At 43.8% G+C, this 19,728-nt stretch overlaps 1 protein-coding gene and 1 pseudogene across 1 annotated transcript in view; one reads left to right on the forward strand and one right to left on the reverse strand.

Annotated features, from left to right (window-relative positions):
- The window catches only part of TPH2 (tryptophan hydroxylase 2), a 103,590-nt gene that overhangs the window by 15,962 nt on the left and 67,900 nt on the right, over nucleotides 1-19,728 (reverse strand). The gene's annotated exons all lie outside the window — the stretch shown is intronic.
- LOC118989563 (tropomyosin alpha-3 chain-like) lies at nucleotides 12,490-17,528 on the forward strand (annotated as a pseudogene).

Consider the following 19,728-nt stretch of genomic DNA (forward strand, 5'->3'; position numbering starts at 1 on the left):
TATCACACCACATTTAGAATTCCATTCTCCACGTATCTTGAAAGCAAGAAGCTAGAAAAGAGTTTTGAAAGGCCCTGAGTTGCACTAAATTTTATTTACTTTCCATATAAAAGAATCACTCAGGCCCTCACTCAGACCCTATTTATCCTTGTCTTGCTCATAATTCAAAGTTTACTTATGTAGCTTCCAAGTCCACACCCTAACATAGGAGGGGAACAAGAAAAATATACAAAATATATACTCAAAATGTACAGAAATATAATATTTGGGTAAACAGCTCTAAACACTTTCATACTTGAAGTTATCACCAAACAACAGAACTCAACAATGATGCTAAAACATCAAGACAATAAACTTAGCCAGAAGACTTCCAGTTGAATAAAGTGCTCTCATATATGTAGTCCTACTACTAACTTGAGAAAGAGCAGTCATTATTACTTCCATTTTATAGATGGGAAAACTGAGGCTCAGTGGTCAAGTAATTTGCTCAAAAATCCACAGCACACGGCTGGCAGAGCTAGAAGTCAAGCTCCAGTTTCCTGATTTCAAACCCAATTTTCTTTTCTCACCAGCAGGTGCATGTATGGATACAGGCCATCAGCAGTCACCCAGGCGCAGCAGTTCCTGTCGCTGAAATACTGAAATGCTTCCGTCATTGGGGATAAATAGCTATTGCCTGGACCCGCATGTGCCCCCAGCCACTCACACTAGCCCAGCCCACTTCTGGGCTCCATACCCATGCCCACCCACCACCATGTCACGACATAGCAAATAAAGTCTCAAGACCTGTGAAGCAGGTCTATAAAATTCTAACAAGTATCTGATCCTGCCCCATAAAGTCTAACAAGTGTCTGAAGGGTTTGCCCTACCCCCCATCAAAACGAAAGGGCTGATCCCATAAGGGAAGGATGACACTCAAAGACGTTCTAACACCAGATGTCTGTACCCCTATAAGGACAGATAAAAACACACAAAAGGGGTTCCATGCTGGAATCACCAGGGAGGTCAGAGAATACACTCAAACCATTGTTTACAAGATGGAGGCCATTCAAAGTCCCCTCCCCAAGCACCCTTCTATCAGTCAGCCCCAGACACTAGAGTCTGAATTTTAGCTACATCGCAATTTGGTTTAAAAGCAGCAAGTATCTTCTACCTTTGGCCAAAATTCCCTTAATCTTGATTAAATTACAAATGATAACAGGGTGGGAAGAATGGGGCTGGCGAGCTAAGCAGGAAGCTGTAAGACAGAAATATTAGGGCAATACAAATCAACAAAAATTGGGAAACAAAAGTGAAAATGGAAGCTGCCTTGCTTAAGCCATCACTCAAACAGCATAAGACAGGGAACTTCCCACTAGACATCAATTTTTGTTATTTCTTTAACTATTTAAACTGCAGATGCTCCCAAGACTCGCACATACAGCCAGATCACATTAGGTGCAATGGCCATGACAACCCCGGTGCTTTGTTTGCAGAGTGAGGGCACTGACGGGGAAAGCTCCCTGGGACTGGGCTGCGGCAGAGAGCAGACAGGGAGATTTGCACACTTCTTTATTTTGCCCTGAGCTAGTCCTGTGTGATATGAGCAAAGGCAATGCTAGAAACTTACCACTGAAGGACACTGGTCATCCGCCGTCCCAGGGCTACAGCTGACCTGTAACCACAGACCACCCCCACCACTCCTGAAGCCTCCCCTTGGCAAAAGGAAGCCACTCCTCCTGGTTTTGTAAATATGGGGGTCAGTGGCTGTGCCGATTCCAGGTACCACTGGCTGAATGCTTCGAGCTGTTGCGGCCTAGACTCATTTCACCACGGGCCTCTCGATGAAAATCACTGCAGCTCTTGCCAGGCCACACAATAATCAAAGTCTTTTAATTTATATTTATTAAATTCCACACTGAGCTCTAGTTGAGATCACAAAAGTACCGAAAGATACGGTTCTATACTCAAGACAAGTGTGCCATATGGATGGGAAGACCAGACTAATATAAAAATAATGCTTAACCTCTGCTGTTTTTACCCCACCACGAACTTCCCTGTCTTGAAATCACAGCGTGCTTGTCAATCTCGGAACGCAAAGAGTATGAAGCTTGTGTTGGACTTTGAAAGGTAAATGGAATCTTGGGAGGGCTCTGGCAAGAGGGAAAGAATAACGTCAGTGGGCTGGGGGAAGGGTGATTTAAGAGATCCCAAAACGTACATCATGGGGAGGCAGAGCTAAGTCAAACTATGGGATGCGCCAGGTCACAAGCTCCCCTTGACCAGGCAGAGACCGCCTCTTTGGCCAGTGACTCTCCTCAAAGCAAGACCGACAAGAACAGGTAGGGAAAAGGGGAAGGTTGAGATTTGAGTCACTTGTCTTGTCAGCCAGGAAACAATGGCCTCGGTTGTGCAAACAGCATATATTGTCTTAGGTTAAGAACAGCCATTGTATGAATCAAAATGTAAAAACTTAAACTCTGAGGAAACATTATGACAAACCTGGTGGAAAATTGATCATCAAATGTAAGGAGTGAATCACAGGAGAAAAAAGGTGGCAGCAAAAAACAACTTTTATTGAAAAATGCAGAGGACGTCCGCCAAGATGGAGGCATAGGTGGAAACACTGTGCCTTCTCCCACAACCAAGTTTGAATACAACAAAGGTATGGAGAACAAAGACACAGCCAAAGAACAGAAAATTGAATTATATGGAAGTCCCACAACCACTAACCGTTCGACGGGGACGGTAAGAGGGGTGGAGCCAGCAGCGGAGCAGGGTCGGGCAGGAAAGATCCTCAGACCTAGGCACCTGCAAGTCGTCCGGACCCAGTCAGGGTGTGGGGCAGACTGACCTCAGCCGCACATTCGTGCACAGTGAGATGGACCACGCAGGCCCCAGGGGGCAAACCCAGTGGTGGAGGGCTGACGGCGGTGGCACACTCGAGTGCAGTGGGACGAAACGCATGGGCCCCGGTGAGGGTGGCAGCTGCGGCAGGAGGCGGCAGACGGGATGCCATTGCTCCTCTTTGACCCCACCCCCACATACAGCATCACAACCCAGTGACTGAGTTGCCCTGCTCTGGTGAACACCTAGGTCTCCGATCCTGCTAAATAACAGGCTCAAACAGCCCAAAAGATGGCGCAAGAAGAACTCAAAGTCCCAAAGCCGATAACTCTAAGCGACCAAGAGATTGCCAGCCTCTCAGACGCACAGTTCAAGACACTGTTTATCAGGATGCTCACAAACTGGTTGATTATTATAGTCACAAATTAGAGGAACATATGAAGGCTAAACTAATTGAAATGAAGGGAGATGCACAGGAAACCAATAGTGATGGAAAGGAAACTGGGACTCAAATCAATGGAATGGACCAGAAGGAAGAACTAAACATCCAACCAAAAAGGAATGAAGAAATGAGAATTCAAAAAAATGAGGAGAGGCTTAGGAACCTCCAGGACATCTCTAACGTTCCAACATCCAGGGGTACCAGAAGGGGGAAAGGAACAGACATGAGTGGAAAACGTATTTGAACAAATAATAAAGGAAAACTTCCCCAGTCTGGCAAAGGAAATAGACTTCCAGGAAATCCAGGAAGCTCAGAGAGTCCCAAAGAAGTTGGACCCAAGAAGGAACACACCAAGGCACATCATAATTACATTAGCCAAGATTAAAATGAAGGACAGAATCCTAGAAGCAGCAAGGGATAAGGGGACAGTCACCTACAAAGGAGTTCCCATCAGACTGTCAGCGGATTTCTCAAAAGAGACCTTACAGGCAAGAAGGAGCCGGAAGGAAGTATTCCAAGTCATGAAATCCAAAGACCTACATCCAAGACTGCTCTATCCAGCAAAGCTTTCATTTAGAATGGAAGGACAGATAAAGCACTTCTCAGATAAGGTCAAGTTCAAGGAGTTCATCATCACCAAGCCCTTGTTATCTGAAATGCTAAAGGGACTTATCTAAGAAAAAGAAGATGAAAAATATTAACAGTGAAAGGACAGCAAACTCACAGTTATTAACAACCACACCTAAAACAAAAGCAAACCAAGAGGACAGCTAGATCAGGAGTGGAACCATAGAAATGAAGAACACATGGAGGGTTAGCAACAGGGGAGTGGGAGGAGAAGAAGGAGGGAGAAGGTACAGAAAATAGCATAGATGGTAGGTAGAAAATAGATAAGGGGGAGGGCAAGAATAGTATGGGAAATATAGAATCTAAAGAACTTGAGACACGTGGTTATAAACTAAGGGGGGGAGAATGGTGGGGGAGGGAGTGTGTGGGTGGAGGGGAATGAAGGGGGGGAATCGAACAACTGTAATGGTATAATCAATAAAAAATATTTTTTAAAAATAAATAAATTTTTTTAAAAAGTCATTCCCACCAAAACATGAATTTCTTATTTTTCTGTTAAATTATGGAGCTATGTACTTTATTTCTCGGTTCAGTCTTTTGTAAAGAAAATTACATTTTTTCCTACAAAAAAATCAGTATTTGGTTCTACATTATTTTAAGAACCAAGATAAAACTTAAATCAACAAAAATGTAAAAAAAAAAAAAAGAAAGAAAAATGCACCGACATAGGCGATTTCCAGCTGCACTGTTTTAGTCACAGTTTCTCTGTGTGTTTCTTAACCCCGTTTCCTATATCTTTTAGGTTGCTTTCCAGAACAAGTGCATTTTGTCTAAATGCCCTCTGGCCATTTCAATTCTATTCCCCCTTTTTCAGCTTATCGCTTATCTAAGAGCATTTTCAATTTCAAAAAAGACCACCTAACTTATCATTTAATATTTACTAGTTTTTACATCAGGCTTTATGGTATTTTTTTTATTTAAAAAGAAAAAATATCCCTCATTCTCTTCCTCCCACTCATGCGCTGACAGCAGTGACCAGCATCCACTTACCATCAGCGCCACCCGAGCAGCTGGGCCACCCCTGGAACCCTGAGAAGACCCACTGCAAGGCACTCTACTCTCAAAGCTCAATGGCATGTCACAGTGACCATATGGTAGCCCAGTCACAAAACTTTCCTGTCCTCACTGCCCTAAAGTAAAGGTCCAAACTTATGTGTAAGGCAGAAAAGGCCCCCGTGACCCAGCTCCTGCATTCTGGCCCTCCTCCTCCCTATTGCCCACCCCTCAGGGAAATGCTTGCCACTGTGCAGACTGACGACACTCTCCTCGGCTGCCCATCACCAACTGCTGCCCATGTGCCAGGTCATGTGGTCCTCTTCCCACCCTCCATCTAGCTCGTATGCAGCCATCCTGAAATTGCCAGCCTTCTTGCCTCTCCCTCTATCAGACTCTGAACTCCCCGAGGCCAGGGACAGGGTATAACTTGTTTGTTGTCGTTGTTATTGTTGTTTAATGCCTGCTCTATGACATGTAGCAGGTGCTGACATGTAGCAGGTGCTCTACAAACATGGAAGGAAGAGAGGGAATGGTTAAACAAGAAGGTTTCCCAGTGGGCCAAACCAACAGGGCCAGTGCCAACCTTCCGGACCAGTAACTACTACCATCAGCAAATTCTCTAATAGTACAGGCTTTGAAAAGAGGAAAATCTTTCTACCGTGCCCATCAAATCAGTTTTCACTTATGGCTTCAGAAATAGATGTGTTCATTGATCTCTCTCTCTCTCTCTCTCTCTCTCTCTGGCTGCCTCAACAACAGCCAATGCCCTCCAAGCCAGAGCAGGAGAGGAGCTGGCCTCCTAGCAGGTGTCTCCTGTGGAAGCTCAGCCCCCTGGTGGTTAAGTGGCTTCCGGCCTCCTTCATTACTACAAGCAGCAACTCTGAAAACCCACTGATTCTGACATCTGGATCCTCATCAGAAAATGTCAGGAGGAAAGTTTTTCAGTGTGCTGTTTCTGAAAGTTGGAGCCAACTGGAGAGTAGCCAGGGAAAATGCAAACTGTGCTTGGTCGGGGTACAGAGGAGTCTGACTGTGATAGATCCAGGCCCTGAGGTGCCTCACGGCCCAGGCTGCCCGGAATTAGCAGCTATGAAGAGTTTCTCTCGGCACCACTGCCCAGACCTTCATTTAACAGATGATGACACATGAGATCAGACAGACGCTATTTCACCTGGACACAAATCTGTGAGATGACCATTTGTCCAATTCTGTTTACCACATAGTTCCATGGCTCTTTAAAAATGGAGTTAGGAATACAAATAGGCTTCTTTTTAAAGCCTTCTGGACCTGCAGGCATTTTGAGTTTTATAAATTGAAAGCTGGTTTTGTATTCTTCAGTACTGTTCCTTGGCCCCTAGATGTAGAACATGGGCCTCAATGCAAGATCTCTGTAACAAAGTGATTCACATAGTGTGTCTCCCCTTTTAAAGCAATTCCACCCTCTTCCAAATGACCCTTTGCTGAACTTATTACATAACTAGCTATCTTGAAATGGCTAGACTTCACTCTGAGGACACACATATACACACGCCCGTCATTTTCATACCAGGTGCGTAGATTAGCATCCCATTTATACATGTGCTTAATCTACTTTGCACAGAAGACCTACTTACGCAAATGCTTAAGATTCAGAAGTGCCCAAGAACTGATTTTTATAACCTAAGCAATTCTGAGCTCCTTGAAGGAGAAGGAAACTGATGAGCACATTCCTGGCCATTCATTTTTCGACATGCCCTAAAATGTTCTGCATCAAATCACACATTCTCCCCAGATGTGGTGATTGTAAAGGTCAGCTCTTGAACGCTGGGATGAAAGATGAGGTTTTTACTGACTTCCAAGTAAGCTGTGGGTAGTCACCACCGCTTTTAGAGGGTCGTTTCATTTTTATCTCTGCATTACGAAAAGCAACACCCTCCTAGGCATTGGGACTACAGAGCTTGCACTTCCTCCCCTATTTCTTCCCAGGCAAGATCGGGAATCCTGGAGGACGCCCATATGTCTCAAAACTGACAAAAAAGGTATGTTTGGCTGAGAGAGCCATTCTCTCTGCTCCACTGCACCGAGGGCATCTTCTATTTTAAGTTTTTATTAATGAAGTCATGTTTCTTCTCTAGTCACTAACCATCACCACTACCATCATCATCTCTTGCACTCAGAGTTGACACTGCCGTCTATATGTGTAAATGGGGCTGAAAACAGTTACCTGTGAATTGGGGTCCCTGTCACAGTGAGGGTCCATAGGTAATTGAACCTCTAGACAGCATTTTGGCTCTGTTGAGTTCCCCTGTCTCTAACAAAAATCACAGCCAGTTACGGAAACCTGCACCCCAGCACAGTGCTAAGCACTTCACATCACGCTCAGACCTGGAGGGGCAGGCGCCATGACGGTAACAGAACATGGTGCTTTGCACGTGCTGACTTTGGAGTGAGAGAACCAGGGTGCAAGGGCAGACTCTGCCTTTTACTTCACCTGAGGAAAGTTATTTAGCCCGCCTTAGGTTCCTTGTGTATCAGACAGAGAAAATAAAATGAATAACTAACATTAATGGCATTCTTACTGTGTGCTGGTGCTAAATCCCCCCTTCTAGAGATGGGGTAACTGAGATTAGGTTGAAGAACTTGGGCGCGTTTAGGGCTGCTGGAGCCATGGGAAGTGGTTGTGCCTCACCCCCAATGCCATGGGAAGTGGTTGTGCCTCACCCCCAATGCCTATGTTGTTCGTACACCACCACACCGTCCACCCTCTGTCCTCAGTGACTGAACATTGCAGACCCTAGAATTCACGCCATGTTCTTGACGGCTGCACCTGGTGTGTACTAGGTCAGGGTCTGCCTAGCTTGCCTGCAGCTGTCCTCTATCGCCTGCACTGGGGTGAGTGCTCTCATCTCCTCTGTAGCCTTTGGCTCAGCCAAGTAACACAGCACAGCCCTGTGGGCGGCCAGTGAGGATCACACACTGAAGCCAGTCACAAAGGCTTCTGAGTCTTACTGGGAGGAAAGCGCTGCAATTAGCATGGCTCGAAAGAGCTGAGACTGTGATAAATGAGACTGGGCTAGAAATAAAATACATCATGTTTACGTTAAAAAGTCATATGACAAAGCACAAAACTAAATGCTACAGAGCATTGCTTTAAACTATAGCAATCTTCTCAACATTGATGTAAGTGCATTATTTGATGGGCACAAAATAAATTTGGTGGAGATTAGTGAGAATACATGAGACAGCAAAAAGTGGTACAGCATGAAACATTTCTGGTATCTCATGAGAAGCTATTTTGCCAAACTTACTCTCTGGTTCTGGCATCCAGGTGGACAGGTGTGTTTGCTGCTGTCTCAACTCCAGTCCTTAAGTTCTCCCTCCCTTGCCCTAGTCAGTAGAGTCCCCTACTCAGTGAAGGGAGGACAGGCGGGTGACTGAAGATGAAATGTCACTTCCCAATTCAGGATCAGGCACCCCAGGGAGTGGGGACAGAAGCTCAGCTCTGGCCCACTGTCCCCTTGGGCGAAGGCCCTCTGACCGCTAGAGAGGCTGATCTTCTTCAGGGAAGCTAGGAATTTGGATGCTTATGTGATAGCCTCTGATACGTAAATGTGACCCATTTTTTTAAATGTAAGCAAGGTGTAGGCTAAATACATCATTTTCTTGCCCACCATAGACATTAGCCAGAACAGAGGGTGCTGACTTGTAACCCCTTTAGGGGGCAGTATGACTTACGGAGTCTGCACCCCACTTCTGAATTAATAGCCAGCCTCCCGGACCCCAAGCACTTGGTCACACCTTGCCCTGACATCCTCGGCTCCTACGAAGTGGTTTGGTGCAGCAGATCAGGGCTTAGAAAATCTAACAGCTCAGTCTCTGTCATTATTTTACTGTCCGGTCTTGGGCAAGTCTTTTCACTTATCCAAGCCTCCTTGATTCATTTATAAAATGAGAACTGCCTTCCTCACCAACTTTTTATTGAGCACCAGCTGTGTGTACAGCACATAGGTCCCATGGATACCAGGGAGTGTGTTAGGGGACAATAACCTGAGTCCTGAGGGCCTTGAAGTGCCACAGTGAGACTCAAATGCTAATTCAGTATGAGAGCTATGACTCAGGAGAAGGTTCCCTGCCCTGAGGTGATTAAACCCATAGTTACCTTCATGGCTGATTCAGCCCATCTCAGGGCTCAGTTTCTACAGAGAAATCCCTTCCGGGTGGGAGATTATGGGCTTATTTACAGCTCAACGGCTCCTGCAACCCAATCTAGGGAGATTTCTGATGTGCAGACAATTCATTGAGACGCAAAATTTCCCCAAAGTATTAACATCTGCTCTATCAGTAAGCATATATAACAGCAAATTAAAAATTATCAACTTGACGGCTGAGAAAGTCTTCCTCCAGGAAACCACCTTTGGTCATTCATCCGACTCCCTGGACCTGACCTTGTAAGCGCCCTCCCACCCCCNGCTCAACGGCTCCTGCAACCCAATCCAGGGAGATTTCTGATGTGCAGACAATTCATTGAGACGCAAAATTTCCCCAAAGTATTAACATCTGCTCTATCAGTAAGCATATATAACAGCAAATTAAAAATTATCAACTTGACGGCTGAGAAAGTCTTCCTCCAGGAAACCACCTTGGGTCATTCATCCGACTCTCTGGACCTGACCTTGTAAGCGCCCTCCCACCCCCTGTCTTTGCACTTATCAAGTTATATTTAAACCCCCATTTACTTATCAGTATCCTTCACCAGACTCTAAGTCCCCAAGAAACAGAACCATGTCTACCTGCTTCACAGTGTAACGACCAGTGCCCGGAGACATAGCAGAGGCTCAGTAAATATTACTGAACCAGTGAACGAATGGGCTACAATTGATTCTATCAGACTTGTGGAAACAATATGTAGTGGGAATCCAGCAGGGTCATGTGTTTGCTGGATCAGCGTGGCAAACAAGCAGAATCCAGTGCTCCTTTTTTTGCCGATTATAGCCTTGACTTTCACCTGGGGAGAACTAAGCCCTCTCAGTTATATTTGAGGTGAACATCCAAAAAAAAAGTTTTTGTCAAAGCTAAATGTAAGACACATTTAAATGTGTCTAAAGTATGCCATTTAAAAGTGTCTTTCCTTGTTTCATCACAGAGAACTTTCAAACCTTGCTAATTAGGCACCAACATAGGACTCCTGTTACCAACATGGAGACACATCCAAAAACGCATCGAAACTAGAGCAAGCAACATCTTTTGGAAGTCTTCCAACAGCTTCTTTGCATACTGTTATGTTCACGCAGCCGTCCTACAGCCAAATTGCGAACACCTGGCTTGAATTCTCCGAAAGTTGAACTCACAAGAGGAGCAGCCAAGATTTGAAACCCCAAATCTCTTGCTTTCTTTCATTATTAAGGGGGACTGCATGCATCAGTGGACAGCATCACTCCTAATCTGTTTGAAGAGTTCAGTCATGGTTTCACATCTCAGGTGCTCTCGCTGGCACAAACGATATTGATTCATTTGTTTTCCCAAGCTGTTTCCTGCCACTTGCCTTCCTCTGTGTTCACTGAAGGGAGGTGTGCTAATTAACTCAGAGGAGGCCTCCTCCACCTCCAGAGAGAAGCTTGACATCTTTTAGAGGAGGCTTTCCCTCTATTACTTATGGTTAAAACACTTCATATTGCAAGGTAGTAGTATGCTGTCTCCATCTAAAACCCCTTTGTAACATAAACTGCATAGCCTGCATTTCAGAAGAGACAGCCTGAGTTGCTGAAAGGTAAAGAATTACCCAAGGTCACACGGAAGACAGAAATTCTCTACAGGGGCCTTTCCTGTCCTTGAGTCTTACAGTGTGGCCACCTGGATATCTGAGAGTACGGTCACGTCAAATACACTAGCCAGCACTGTCGGACACTTAGCCCTGTGCTAAACAGCTTTACAAGGCATCATCTCAAGACTTGAGAGGATTATTGTCCTTGTTTTGAAGATGAAAAACTAAGACACAGAAAGGTTCATTGACTCATCCAAGGTTACCCAGCCAGTAAGTGCTGGAGCCTAGATGCAAACCCAGGTCATTCGACCACGAAGCCTGCACTCTGAACCACCCACCACACTACTTCCCCACAAGCAGGCCCCAAAGATGCACATGCTCAAAGAAACCAATAGTGTCCTACACAGTAGGGTTCACTCTGTCTTATTCCAGCTTTCCCCTTTACTCCCTGCAAGTATGATTATCTGAGGTCAAGTGTTTCGAGGAAAGATGTTTACGATCTTACTCAAAAAGAGATCAGGAGGGTAAACGTTGACTAGATAAAAGTACTACTCGCCAATGGGGACAAGACTAATGCAACACCTAAAGGCAAACAATTAAAATATGTGTGGAAACAAATTTCTAATTTAAAAAAGAAAAGTTGTGTGTTGGCTAACTTTTCAAAAGAAAAAGCAAAAGCAAACAAAACTCATTAGCTACAGAAGACGTTCACTAAAACACTCCACAATTTATATGAGCAAAAAAATTATAAGCCCCATATTTCTAGAGTATTTCCAGTTTATTCTTTCTCCTATTGAAGTAGAAGACAAAGCCTCTCCTGACAGCCTAAGTCTCTGATAAATGGAGGAACACCTCATTGCTCCTTTCCCCAAAGCCAGGGCTCCCTTTTATTTAGTCTTCCTTGACTCGGCGAAATGACTTTTCAGGAAAATTGGAAGGACATATGCCAAATGTTAACAGTATTACCACTGCCGTGATGTTGCAAATGATTTTTATATTCTTTTCCTTACTGCATCCATTTTTAAAAATTTTTTCTACAATGAATATGCGTCACTTTTTTAATAAGGAAGAGACACAAAGGTTTTTGTACAGACTTTTCAGTAAAGGACCCCCCCCCCCAAATCCCCCTATGTCAGCCCCCAGTACTCCAGTCCTCAGCAACTGATGTTTTTATGGAAGCTACAGAGACAGACTGGCAGACTCTGGAAAGAACGATGATGCCCCCGGTGATTTACTCCTCCCAACCCTCCCAGCCGTCTAACTCGCACCTACTTCGGATTTAAGTCCTCAAACGACAGCATTTCATTTTCTGGGAAACCTTTCCCAGTATGAAATCCACCCATCAGAAATATCCCAGAAATGCCCATCGTGACTGTGACAAGCGTATAAAACTGTAAGCAACTTACAATATTTCTAAGAAGGGAGCAAAGAGATTTTTAATCACCGTGCGTTCAATCTCCTGCCGTGTTTCTTTTTGAGCTGCCATTCATTGCGGTGGCTCCCCGTGTACAGGGCTACATTTTACATCCACTAAATGCATTCTGGGTTTTTCTGTCGCCATTCGGAAGAACAGCTTTGGAAATCCTTTTGACTCCTTTATATGAAAATGACATTTGTGGAATGGGGTAATCAAATTCCTATAGTTTGATATAATATTACCTCTGCTATTCTACTTCATAAAAAAAAAAAAAAAAGACCTCCCAACCATCTTCTGTCTGCTTTTGCTAGGAATGGAATTACACCACAGATATTTCTGTGAAGGCAAGTCTAAGATTTGGAGAGCCTACCCCATTATCGTTAAACCAGAAAGCTCCTTTTGCACGTCTTTGTGCAAATTAAAATGACTTCAGAAGTCTCTATGCTTGATGAATGCACCACAGCTCACTCTGAGAAGAGAAGGTAAGAAAGGCGCCGTGTCAGGGCTTTCGAACCACAGGAAGAAGTAAGTTAGCTTTGGGTGAAGAGCTAGAGAACTCCAGGTCTTGAAATGACTTCACAATTCTTTAAATTGTAGTACAGCTCTTTGGGGGCAGTTAGGATTTCGTGGGTAACAGTACCTGGGTGTGACGTAGATAAAGGCAAACATCACGGAGGCAGCTCGCCCCACGTGCTCCCCAGTCAGCACTGGGCAGGGAAACATCACCCCTCTAAGAAGACACTTGAGGCACAAGGAGATCATTTAACTTGTCCCTGACTACAAGGTTAGAAAGTACCAAAGCTGGAATTTTTACCATCTAAAAGACAAGCGGTAACAAATATTGACCAGGAAATGCAGAAGAGGGAACCCTTTGGTTGGTAGGAATGTAAATTGGTATGGCCACTATGGAAAACAAAACGAAGATATATATATATCACTACCATATGACCCAGCAATTCCACTTCTGAGTATATATCCAGAGAAAATGAAAACAGGATCTCTAAGACAGGACTGCACTCCCCTGTTTGTTGTAGCTTTATTCAAATAGCCAAGATATGGAAACAAGCTAAGTGTCTACCAATGAATAAAGATATATGTATACACATATATATACTTACGTACACATATGTGTGTAAACACACATATATATGTATGTGTATATATGTGTGCATATACACACTCCCCCCCCCATTGGAACATTATTCAGACATTGTTCAGTCGTGAGAAAGAAGGAAATTCTGCCAATGGTGGTAACACAAATGGACCGGAGGGTGTCGTGCTGAGTGAAGTAAGTCAGACAGAGGAAGACAAGGACTGTGTGATATTCCTGATACGTGGAGTCTGGAGGGGTGAACGCACACACGTGGAGACTGAAACGGTGGTTACCAAGGACTAGAGGGTGTGGGGTGGGGGTGAGGACAAAGATTTGGTCAAAGTGCACAACTCTCCAGTTATAAGATGAATACGTTTGGGGGATCTGATCCATGGCATGGCAATTATAATTAATAATATCATAGTATATACATAAAAGTACCTAAGAGAGTAGATTTTAAATGTCTCAGCATAAAACAAAGAAATGGTAATTATTTGGTGCGATGCAGGTGTTAGCTAACCAATCGTTTTGCCATATATAAGTGTATTATATCAAGTCGTACACATTAAACTTATACATTGTTACATGCCAGTTGTATCTCTGTAAAGCTGGGAGTAAAAAAGCGGGCACTCCGGCCCTATCAGGCTGGCTTCAGGTTCAGACCCCGTCCTCATTGCACCGCGCTGCACACTGCCCGCCCAAGGTCCCGCACAGCAGCTGCATCTAGTGCTGAGAGACGCCCAGCTGCTGACCTGTGGCATCCACGTGCGTAAAATTAAGTGGGTACAGAGCTCACTCGGCACACGAAGAGAATGAACAGTTACCAAAGCAGCTCCATTTTTCTGAGTTTTCAAATATCTAAAGTATATTTTGGGTTTGTTTGTTTGTTTTTATCTGCAGTTATCTAATGATTCTCAGAAGCCCCTAGGACATAGTTATAAATGATGAAGAAAGATCTGAGCTGCAAAAATACACAGCTATTTCAGACTGCAGATGGTTTTCTTTCTAAACATAGTGGGCAATCTAGAACTTTCTTTTTAAAGAGATTATTGATTGATTTTAGACAGAGAGAAGAAATGAGAGAGAGAGAGAAACATCGATTTATTGTTTCACTTATTTATGCAGTCATTGGTTGATTCTTATATGTGCCCTGACTGGGGATAGAACCCACAATCTTCATATATGGAGATGATGCTCTAACCAAATTAGCTCCATGGTGAGAGCAAGAGCTCACTTTTCATTTCCAGACAGTGGTGGCGCTCTGTTCTCATCATGATGTGAATAGATGCCAAACACCTCATAATGGCAGTGATGAACGTCACACATGAAATAAAACAAACCGAGCAAAACAGCCTTAGTTTCTATATCAAAACTCTCAAAAAAGAGCCATAGCAGAAGTAGGTCTGGCCTTGAAGCACCCCAGTAGAAAAGGACCAAGGGAAGGTAATGGAGAAAACAATGAAGAAGGATGGAACGAGCTCTAGGCAGCTAAAGAAAGACAGTGCTCTTTGCCAGGCATTGCTACCCTTCTGTATTCATGGAAGACATAAGAGTGAAAATAATGAGTTGAAATAGGTATTATTGACTTTTAGTTAGATTACTCTCAGAAAAAAAACACACAATCTCATCATCTACCCAAATATATCAATTAAAAATATATGAAAGTGCATTCCTTTCATTTCAGCCTTTTGTCAGCTGTGTATCAGATGGTCCAAACAGTTGTACTTCAAAGGTGCTGCACAGACTAAATTAGCCTGAGGTTTATTAATTCCAGCTTTCTGTAGAGACACTGAAATGTACTTTTAATGTCATCCATCTTCAGAGAGTTCTAGAGGTTTCTTTTAAAAGCATCCAAAAGTTCCCAATCCCCACCAGCTGGGTGAAGATATGAGAGACCTGGAAACAAGCTCATGTCCCTCCACGGACAGAAAAACATGAATTGCCAATTCACAAACTAGCTTACCTTTTTATTATACTTCTAATATGAATTCAAGTAGAGTATTAAGATGAAATGTATATTTTATTAGCACTCTCAACATGAGAAAGTACTGGTAATACCTGACAATTCAAACACACTTGATTCATGGCCACCGAAAGCCTTGATCAATGCAAACTCTTCAACTTGGAACAAGTAAATTATTTGTTTGGATAAAGTATAAACAGAATCTTGTTATTAATTTTATGACATTTCATTCCTGCAAAAAAAATTAGCTGGTGATCAGGTCTCTACTCACAATGAATTCATTCCTTTCAAAACAATATTCTAGACTTGTATGCCCTAAACTGTGGTCTCTGGAGTACCAATAGCCCAGGTGCTGATATACATTCTATAGAAATAGATTTCTGTGACCATATAAGATAGTTTCTTCACTCTCAAGTTCACTTTTTTTTCAGTTCTTAACATTAACAAAATGGAACTTCATCTTACAAACAATGCAAGAAAATTTTCCTAATTCCCCCTTTTAAAAAATTCAATTAAGGGGGTGTTTTACAACCAACGGCATCTTAAAATGGAGAAAGCATGGTCAACTTGGAAAAATAATTTTTTATCACTTGTGGAGATTCACTCTGCACCTTACCTTATCAAAGGCTCTGAGAAGTCCTACACTTGGAAAACAAAGCTGCTCACTGTATTTAACCCAGAGTTTCCCATGTGTATTCGCCCATGGACCCCTCCTTGTGCAGAACTCATCATATCACCTCATGAGACTAAGGGTCTGGGAACACATTCAGAGAAGTTTGCTTATTCCTCCATTACCCTTGGCCAAGATACTTCTTGCACCAGCCTTAGGAAAAAGACCCAGTGGCAGAAGCCCTTCCACCAGAAAGTGAAGGGAAACGTGTGTCAAGGTTGAGAGAACCAAATGGATGACCTAAAACTCTCAGTATTCTGGGCCAAAGGTCAATTTATCCTGCTTGGGGAACACCTGTGATGTATTCATACTCATTGCTTTCTCCTAGAAGTGATGCACAGTTTTACCTGTTCAAATAAATGCCTTTACGATGTGAGAAATGAATAGACTGAATTGAAGCCCTCTATATCAATAAGATGGGATTTACCACCTCATGAAAGGACCCCCTTTACATTTCCTAACACTTGGGAGAAGAGAAATCAACATTTTTCCGTGACTAGTTCCTAACCGTACCTTATCAGCAAGTTTCTGTTCATGCATTCCTGTAAAATTCAATACTATAAAACATATGGCAAAGTAGCAGGTGGCGGTCTCGAGAGTGCGAGAGCAGACACACAAAACAGAAGCAATGACATGGCACTCACCTGAATGAACTCATGTCTCACCAGACGATGTGGATCCAGTGCTTTGGAAAAGTATCAAATATGAAAATAAGTCTAAAAGATTACCACGTGCCTTTTCAAAGACACTCTCGAGCATTGTCTAACAGGCCCACCTGCCTCACAGGCCACCTGCTTCTCTTGAACCGGTAGCATCAGCATTACCTGGGATCTTGTCAGAAATGCCAAAATATCTCCGGCCCCATTCCAGACCTGTGACCAGAATCTGCATTTTCACAAGATCTCTAGGTTGTTTTATATTACAGTTTGAAAAGCACTGATCTCTAGGGAGGAGTGGCTGCAGTGCCAAGTGGAGGGGCAGGAAGAGAAGCAGGAGCTGGCTGGGCACCACGGCTGGGATCACCACCATCGAGGTGGTGATCCAGGTTCTGCAGCAACAGGCCAAAGATGCAAAGGAGAGAACTGAGTACCTCCAACGGGAAGTGGAGGGGGAAAGGCGGGCCCAGGAACAGGCTGAGGCCGAGGTGGCGTCCTTGAATCATAGGATCCAGCTGGTTGAAGAGGAGCTATACTGTAGTCAGGAGCCCCTGGGCACTGCCCTATGAAAGCTGAAGGAAACTGAGAAAGCTGCTGATGAAAACGAGAGAGGTATGAAGGTTACTGAAAACTGAGCTTTAAGAGATGAATAAAAGATGGAAATCCAACTCAAAGAAGCTAAGGATGTTGCAGAAAAGACAGATAGGAAGCATGAAGAGGTAGCTCATAAGCTGGTGATTATTGAGGGAGACTTGGAGCGCACAGAGGAACAAGCTGAGCTGGCAGAGTCTCGTTGCTGAGAGATGGATGAGCAGATCAGACTGATGGACCTGACCCTGAAGTGTCTGAGTGCCGCTGAAGAAAAGTACTCTCAAAAAGAAGACAAATATGAGGAAAAGATAAAGATTCTTACTGATAAACAAAAGGAGATCGAGATCAGTAGCTGAGCTTGCTGAGAGATCAGTAGCCAAGCTAGAAAAGACAATTGATGACTTGGAAGACCAACTGAAATGCACCAAAGAGGAACACCTCTGTACACAAAGGATGCTGGACCACGCTCTGCGTGACCTGAATGAGACGTAGAGGACCCCAGTCCTGCCCTGCCGCTGCTCCTCCCTCTGACCCTGACTCCGCCTGAGGCCAGCCTGCCAGTTTAAAGGATGGTGCTACCTCTCTGAGACCAAATCCTTGTCCCCTCTCTACCCCCTTCTCGATCGTTCACAAAATGGATCATGTGCTTCTTATGTTGAAGTGACCAGTTATCTGCCCCCTTGAAAGAAAGCAAACTGTGTTTTTGTCACTGGCTTAGCCATATGAAATCATCTCATCCCCCTTTTCTGGGTCTGAAGCTGCTGTGTCTACAGGTGCCATCTCTTCATGCTTTGTATCTGGAGAAATCTTGAATAGTGTATGTACAACACTGTTTTAAATTTTATATTATTTTGAAACTTTGCTTCTTTGGGGTTGGGGCGCACTGGCCACGCCATCTGGCTGTGAAAGCTCTCTACAGCCCCACTGGTGGCGTGCCGACCTTTAAGTTTCTTTCCTCACCCAGGACCCCCTCCTGGTGAGGTTTCTGGGAGGTCTATTAAGCTCGGATCGGACAGCTTCCTGGCTTAAAGGGCACGCTCCTCTGGTTTGGTCTCTTTGGGGGCCGACTGAGAGAAAGAAAAACCAATAGTGCCACTATTCTGATCATGAAAACTGACAAATGTCTTTTCAAAATAAAGAACAAACTCCTCCAAAAATGAAAAAGAAAAGACAAGCACCGATCAAGGAGCTACATAACCTTCGTCTGACTTCCTACTCACCGATGACCAGGGCCCACGTGTTGTGAGTTAGCTATTACTGCGTGAAGATTAACTTGAACATTATGTTTATTTCCTAGACAGGTAAATGAAGTCTTCCTGGTCAAAAAGATAACTTCCAGATTACAGATTCTTGCCCTGTAAGACAGAAACCATTCTGTGCCTAATTCCAGGATTCTTTCCTTCAGTGACTAGATAGTCTTGATCCCCCAAATTCTTCTTCAAACTGGATTTGCCATCCTGCTTTTCTCTCATTCATGAGTTAAATAAATCTTTGACATGTGCCCAGCACACATGTGTTACAATCATGCTTGTGTTTAAAACTATAATTCAAAATCGGTCACCTCTCAACAACAACGAGAGACTTATTTCTAGTGAACACTCTGCTTAGGAAAGAATAGGCAGTTGTCCAGCAAACAGCCATTGAGATTGTTCAGTATGACATGAAGATGAATCTAAGCTGGGCTGGTGGTGCAGTCTAGTGTATAATCTAACCACTGATGCGAGGGCTGGCCTCTGAGAGCCTGGAGCTCTGTTTCAGCTCGCAGGCATTGCTTGTAGCCAAAGAGCTTTTTGTTTTGTTTTAATTTTTGAATTGGAAGGCCTTTAGGTGTAATGTGTATTCTCCAGTTCTCCACAGGCTCCAATACTCCTTATTATCTTATAGCAGGCTGTTTCACACATGTTGGTTACCCATCCGGTCCCGGAAGGCATTTATGTTTAACAACCTTTAAAGAAGACACTAATCTATTAAATCCACTTAAGCCAGCACTACAGGGGGACATGGCTGGTCTCAGAATTATAGCACACTCTAAGCAGCCCTTATTGGAAATATTTTTGCATATCTGTCACACACAGACCCTGGGCTGCTATGATGACTATGAAAAGAGTGCAGCTGCCCAAACCCGTGGTCTTATTCATTACCCACCGGAGGCCAAATTATTTACACGTATAACAGTTCATTTGAAATACATTTACCAAGCAGCAGCATCAATTTCTTCAGATACAAAAGAGTTTCATTTAAATGGTTCTCAGGGCATAGAAATCATTGCCCCATAAAACAGCAAAGATAGCTACATTCTCAAAACTGAGCATTATTAAAATGTCAAAATAAATATCAGGCAGAAATATAGCAAGGGGAGGCGGTAGCTACAGGCAATAGCCTGGTCCCTCTGAAATCGGACCCCGAAGTTCAAAACCAGCTGGGACAAGACAGAGTTTGGCGGTGCCCATCAGTCCTAGTGGGGGCTGCTTTCTTCCTTGGATAGATTTGTTGACAGCACGTCACAGAAAGTTATTAAGCCTCTGCTTTCACGAGGCCTGACTCTCTTTTTTATCAGTGCTTAAATTCACTAAACGAGGAAAAGCAGGCACTATGGAAGAAGAGGCGTTAATAATATAAATCTCACCTAGAGTAAAAGAGTAACATAGCCTGTCTCACCGGTTTATATAAAGCGATTTTTGTGGTCTTCCATTTGTCCTCTCGATGG

Source organism: Sturnira hondurensis, unplaced genomic scaffold (assembly GCF_014824575.4).
Source record: "Sturnira hondurensis isolate 20B ecotype Veracruz unplaced genomic scaffold, ASM1482457v3 Scaffold0006496, whole genome shotgun sequence".
NCBI lineage: Eukaryota > Metazoa > Chordata > Mammalia > Chiroptera > Phyllostomidae > Sturnira > Sturnira hondurensis.